The following is a 6,447-nucleotide window of genomic DNA, read 5'->3' as shown; positions in this document are numbered from 1 at the left end:
TTGATTTTTGATTTTTTTTTTTGCACAATTTACCTATGCCTTCCTCGGGAAACCATGTCACTGAACAGGCAGGAGTTTATTTGATCACATCCATCGGACAAAAAAATAACGCTAAAACACAAAATAACAAATCATATGATGGTTTCTTGTGCGTACATGTTTTCTTGGGCCATATTCAGTGATCATCGGATTTTATTACTCTAGAGGGCGCTGTTGCCTAAGTAAGCCACTTAAGCCTACCCTTAAAAGCAAGACGTAGCGGTCTAACGAGTCACATTTATACAGGAGCCTCTTAATAAATGGGATTATCATGGAAAAGTTCATTTATTTTAGTAAAGATTACAGCAAATGGAAACGCACCAAAAAGTGAGTTTCTTAAAAAGTAGAACATAATACCAATAAAAATGTTTTTAAATAGGTAAGTTATGGGGAGTTATGTCCATGTTAAGACTACTGATTTGACAGTGATGGAGCAGATAAGTCATTGACAAACTCGACAAGAACTGTAAGTTACAATATGTAATTGCTGAAGAAGCTTGAATTTTTATACAGTGGTTCATTGTACATGTACAATGCTACATTGAAGAGTATTGAGTAGCTTGATTTGAATCCCAAACATTTTCTGAAGGTTTCGCTATCCTGATGCTGTCTGTAGTTTTGCTGTTTAACAGCGCCCTCTGGAGGCACATTATGATAACACCACTTGGTGTAACAGCGGAATGCCAGATTTGTCAAATGTACTGTATTCTATATTTAAACCAAAGACAGGTAGAGAAGAAGCGCGGAGACTGGTTAGCCAATCAGGACGCAGAACACAATGCACTGCACAAAAAAAATTATTATACCGCGGCAGGCCGGCTATGGATGGTATGTAAAATAATTGATTTTGCCTTCCAGAGTTGTCCGCATGCGCGAAATTTCCTTATGCAAACAATAACATGCAGGGGTCTATATTTGTATATCTGATTAAGAGAGCGGAGCGGAGTCAGGCCGCAGCGTCACAGTCAGAGGAACAGTGAAATACGCGAGTCACAATTTGTCCTACTGTACTTCGTATTGAAGATTAAAATGATTATTTTACTGTAGTTATTTGTAAGAAAGCGTTATATTTGTTTTTTTTTTTAAAAAATGCTTGGGCCTGAAAACAGGATTTGTTCTTTGGTTTCAATATAGAGTATTTAATTATGCTCTATAATAATTGTAAAAAATAAAGGTAACTACTTCACGGATTTCGCCTATCACGGGTTCTTTTCGGAACGCAACCCCCGCGAAAGACTTCACTGTACACCAAAAAAATGAATCTTCTAAAATGCAGCATTCCATTAAAATCTAAAATCTGTATATAAACTTTCGTTCTGGTTGTTTATTTACATTTCGCATTGGAACACGACGAAAAAATATGCAAGTTTTTCCCTTTGTTCTGAAATATAAATTAATTACAGTAGCTATAAATTACAATGTCAGTAATTTATAGCTGACATTGTTAGCTATAAATGTAAACATAAACTAGGAAAACGCTGTGAAAAACGGTCTTTGATTGATTCAATTATGGAGAACTTGTTTCAGAAGCTGCCCACCATATCTCGGGCCAGTGGCGCAATGGATAACGCGTCTGACTACGGATCAGAAGATTCTAGGTTCGACTCCTGGCTGGCTCGAAATTACATTTTCCCTGTTTAAAAAAAAAAAACAATTAAGGTTTTGTTACAGGTTAACACTTTTACAACTGTACGAGTTTCAGATACTCAGATACTTACCAATATTTTACCGAGAATTGCACTAGCATAATTACGTTGTCCACTACAAATTGTAGAAAGCTCTTTTGTTGTGAAAGCGGACTGAATCCATTGAAACGTTACAATTTTGTCTCATTAAGCAATTGTTACGCTATTCTTGACTACTTTACAGAATTTGAAATTGAAATAACTACTTTAAACTATGCCTGAAGAAATAGTAATATTCAAGCAGCAAATTAAGAGAAGGATACAGAAAAATTCATGAAAAATAATGTAAACATGAGCAAGCATTTTACTTCGGGGCTTTTACTTCAAAAAGCATTCAAATAAAGCCATCCTATCAGTTACTGTATTCTTACATTAAATAATTTAAAGTGAGCAAATTATTTTATACTTTAACTCGTTTAGGAGATTAGTTCATGGCAGTTCACATACGACACCCAAAAACACTTCTTTGCCGAAACGGTTGGTTGATTAATTTACTTTTAAGATTAAAGTAGACGCTTTTTGTAGGATTATAAAACTCGCATTTCTCCTGTCTCGACAAAAGTTTTGTTTACCACAGCATAACGCTGGATCAGCAGTATATAGCGGGACTCGAACTCAAGCAGTTAATGTTACACAGCAGATGGCCACTACACGTTGATACACAAGCACTTCCAGAAAACCAATCAAGTCCCTTGTAATAACAGGTTGTACCAAAAATTTGTAATGCCGTAGTTCCTTAAAGACCTATGAGAGATTAAATAAATGTCCTATCAAACACATAAAACAAAAGCATTTTTGCATTAGAAGACCTCCTTGAATGCGATTTTGTTTTTTAGTATATAATTAAATATTTGCTCCCTGCTTTCCAATTACATATCTTTTTACAGTAAAACATTTTCCTTTTTCCCATAATGTCTAATTTTATATTGTTAATGTTTCACTATCCTAAATCTATAGAAAACAAGTGACCCTCTCACATTGGGAGAATCTTATCGTGTAAAAGAAAATAAAATGACGCCACGATTCAGAGCTGTTTTTCTTAAGATCTTAAAGTATTTCCCAGCAAACAAAATGGCTTTTAACATCGAAAATCCATCTGAGGATTGTTGCAATATCTTGGTTTAGTCATTTAGCTGCTGCAGTCTTCCAGCCTGTTCTGCTCTTATAGACGCCCTATCTACAACTTTGAGCTACAACGTTCCCAAGTCCCTCTTCTACAAGCAGTCTTTTTTAGGAGTTCAGAATCTTTTGTTACTGGCTTTGTAAAACATGCAACCCTGCAAATGCATTGGGATAATTAGGAGGTTCATCTTTGCAAGTTTTGTATTTTAAGTCACAATTATATTTTTTACTAACTATATCAGCTCTGTGTATCAAAAACTATTTGCCAAAAAGCAAGTATTAGACTGTTATGGGGAAATTTCCCCCCGTAGTATTCTCCCATACACTGTTGGCATAATTTAGTAATGTTTTATTACCCAAGGTTACAATGCCTTTTGGACTTTAGCCCTCTCAGGCAGCCATTTGTGTAGTGTGGATGGGTGTGACCTACAGTTATATCAAGGTGAGCATATTTCTTTCTCCCAGGCAAAATGGTAAAAATAAACACTATACAGCACAGAAAAAGATAAACAAATATTCTAAAATGCATTTCATGAGAACGTTATATTGCTCAACAACATGGCTAAGAAGCAGGAAGAAATGTTGAAACAAGACCAATACTGAACAGGACAAACAGGTTTAAAAGTCATGATTAGGAGAAAAAAAAATATCTGAAGATATATTTTGTTTTTAAAAGGTTGGACAGTTGAATAAAGCATAATCCTCTACAGAACAGATGGATGGACTTATGACTGGTTTGTAAATGAACAAAGGGTCCCACCTCATATGAGTCAGACTACAGCAAGGTGTGGACAGTTATTTGTCCCAAATGGGCCAGAGGTCTTCATCACTGCCACCAGTTTTATTGAGCCAACTTGTACAGCACTTTATGAGCACCTTTGCACTTTATTAAAATCCCTTTAACTAGCAGCTTAATGCTAAACTTTAAGTATATTTGCACATTTATCACCATTTGAAAACAGGATGTTTAAATTATTCACTGAATGTTTAACTTTATCTCCTTTGTTTAGCATTTAATACATAGGATATTTAATGTTGTCCTCGATTTTTTATTTAATCAAGGATAATGCTTAACGTTATCCTTGATGTTTAACATTATTGTCAATGTTTATAAGATGTCAAATTTCATCTCCAGAAAAGTTTCCTTTTGTGTTAAACATTGGAGAAAAAGTTAAACATTCCAGATAGAGTAAACATAGCAATAATGACAAGGTGGGTGGGCGGTCGGATGGATGGATGGAATCAGGTTGGATGGAGAGAACCAGGTTGGGTGGATGGATGGATGGATGGAACCAGAATGGATAGAGAGAGGAAAACAGGATGGATGGATGGATGGATGAAGGCAACCAGGCATGGATGTATGGAGTTCATCTGGGTCTAAAAGAAGCTTCTCATCAGGACGGTATAATTAAATTCTCATTTTCTTCTCTCAGATCTGCCCAGCAGGAGAAGCTCGCTGCGTCTCCTCTCTTCCAGTCTCCATCAGCTCAGTATGACGTGGCGACTCAAACTCAACAGGCGAGGCCTTTTTCAGGCTGTTTGATCTCAAATCTCCCCCACCAATGGCGCCTCAGATGAGCGAGTCGTAGCGACACACCGCCGACCCAGTTCGGCTCATTCCTGATGGTACCAGAGTCCGATTCCATCAAGCTGCTGTGGGACACCTGATGAAACTCTCCCTGCTCAGACAAATATAAAAAGGAGAAACAGGAAATCAGAGATTCATTATTTTCATCAACATTTATTATGTTGTGATGGAAAATAAAAACCCAACTGAAAAGAAAGAAGCTGCTGAGTGGAGGACCGAAGGGAAGAAGTCCTCTTCATTCTCAAACTTTAAATTCAAATGAACATTTAACACTGGAAGTGGAAGACATTTAAAATATCCTAAATAAATAAACAGAAAGTACAAAATAAAAATAATTATGAAGTTTCTGGTCTCAACTAAACCTTTTTCTTTTTTTTTAAAAAGAACAATTTTACTTACAAAGAGAAACAAATTATGCAAATGGATTTGAGGACGGGAAGGCGACAACAGGACAAGTGCAGGGTCCAAGTCAAACCCTTTAACGACTTAAGAATGAAATTACTTTTCAAAAACCCACTTAAATAAACAACAAAATACCTGCACCATTCCTTAAGAACGATTGCTAAGAATGTTTCAAGTTAAAATGGAGAACAATCAGGAAGCGTCACCTGGGAAAGCTTTCAGGGTTTCCTCCAGAAAACCTGCTGAGCCCGGTGGGAGAGCTGCTGGGGTCGTCCATCAGCAGGTCTGCTGCGAGTTTGGGTTAAAAAATGTCAAGTTACAGAAAATCTGAGGTGAAGGATCAGGCATTAAAACTCAGAAATTACAGAGTGTGAAGCCAACTAGCACCTGATGGGATGGCACAATTGGTTCACAATTCCTCAGTAAGTTCAATGTCTCAACTATAAACCTTCATGTTAATCTGCCTTTACTGTCACTGGTGGAAAAAAAATCCCCATTTAAATAAACAACCCATAGCCTGGTGAGGGGAAAATAAAGCCTGGTGAACACCAGGTTGATAAATCACTGGGAGAAACTCTGACTTCTGTCTATAGCTCTGGTTGTAGACTTCTGTCTATATTGCCATCTCTAAATAGGAATATTCTGTGTTTATATTTCTAAGCTATCTTTGGGCTGCTCTTGGTCCTATCCCTCACCTAGGGCCTGTTTTCCCCAGTAGACCAGACCCAAATAGAGGCACAAAGCCTCCGACAGCTCCTAGGATCACTGGGATACTCAAACCCCTCCACCACGATAAGGTGGCAGCCCACGGAGGGGAAAAAACAAAGCCAGAAACAGTTCCCTTCTCTGACCTGAACTGATCTGGAGAGAGGCCAGAAGGTGGCGCTCTGGTGTTTCTAACTAAACTGCCAGTTTAGTTAGAAACTAAGCATTTTGTTTTCTCAGTTATTTTTCTCTCCACAGAAGCTACACCTGGTCTGGCGTTGACTAGCTGTGGTTGCTTCCTGGAAAACGGCATTGGCTGACATGATGCTGCCATCACCTAACCGTTCTCCCTCTCCTTTTCATTTCCATGAACATGGAAAGTTCTCCTGGACCAGTTGACATGTTGTTGTGTCTCTGCTCTGTCTTCTCTCACCTCCAGTCGGTCATGGCAGATGGCTGCTGGTACTGAGCCCGGTTCTGATTCTGCTGTTGGTTTGTTCCTGTTAGAGGGGAGTTCTTTCTCTCCATTGTCACAAGATGCATGCCCTGTATGAGGGACTACTGTAAAGTCAACGACTCAACACAAGCGATTTGCTGTCGCCCCCTGTGGCCAGGGGGAGTGAACACTGTAAGTAATGACTCCATACAATCTGCTGTGTTTTATTTGGTTCAGACTTTTTAAACTACTTTATAATTAACTGAAACTAATGAATTGATAACATGGATCAATAATAATCTGACTAAATTGAAATGACTTTTCGTAAAATGCCTTAACAACAACAATGTTGTGAATTAACATTATAAGTTTTGAAGCTTTTGGTGCCTACTTTTGGGGTTTTGAACGTTTTGATGCCTACTTTTGGGGTTTTGAACATTTTGGTGCCTACTTTTGGGGTTTAGAACGTT

The 6,447-nt window shown here is 37.9% G+C and overlaps 1 long non-coding RNA gene and 1 other non-coding gene across 2 annotated transcripts; one reads left to right on the top strand and one right to left on the bottom strand.

Moving 5' to 3' along the window:
- Positions 1–1,585: 1,585 nt before the first annotated feature.
- On the top strand, positions 1,586–1,658 carry trnar-acg (transfer RNA arginine (anticodon ACG)). The gene has a single exon. It is a non-coding gene; the product is annotated as a tRNA-Arg (tRNA).
- Positions 1,659–3,178: 1,520 nt separating this feature from the next.
- Positions 3,179–6,408, bottom strand: LOC116730147 (uncharacterized). Its single transcript, XR_004341267.1, has 2 exons — positions 5,975–6,408; positions 3,179–4,525 (listed from the first exon to the last, which is right to left on the bottom strand). It is a non-coding gene; the product is annotated as an uncharacterized LOC116730147 (long non-coding RNA).
- Between the last annotated feature and the right edge of the window lie 39 nt (positions 6,409–6,447).

This window comes from Xiphophorus hellerii, chromosome 2 (assembly GCF_003331165.1).
Source record: "Xiphophorus hellerii strain 12219 chromosome 2, Xiphophorus_hellerii-4.1, whole genome shotgun sequence".
In the NCBI taxonomy this organism is placed as follows: Eukaryota; Metazoa; Chordata; class Actinopteri; order Cyprinodontiformes; family Poeciliidae; genus Xiphophorus; species Xiphophorus hellerii.
This window is presented reverse-complemented; position numbering and strand designations above follow the sequence as displayed.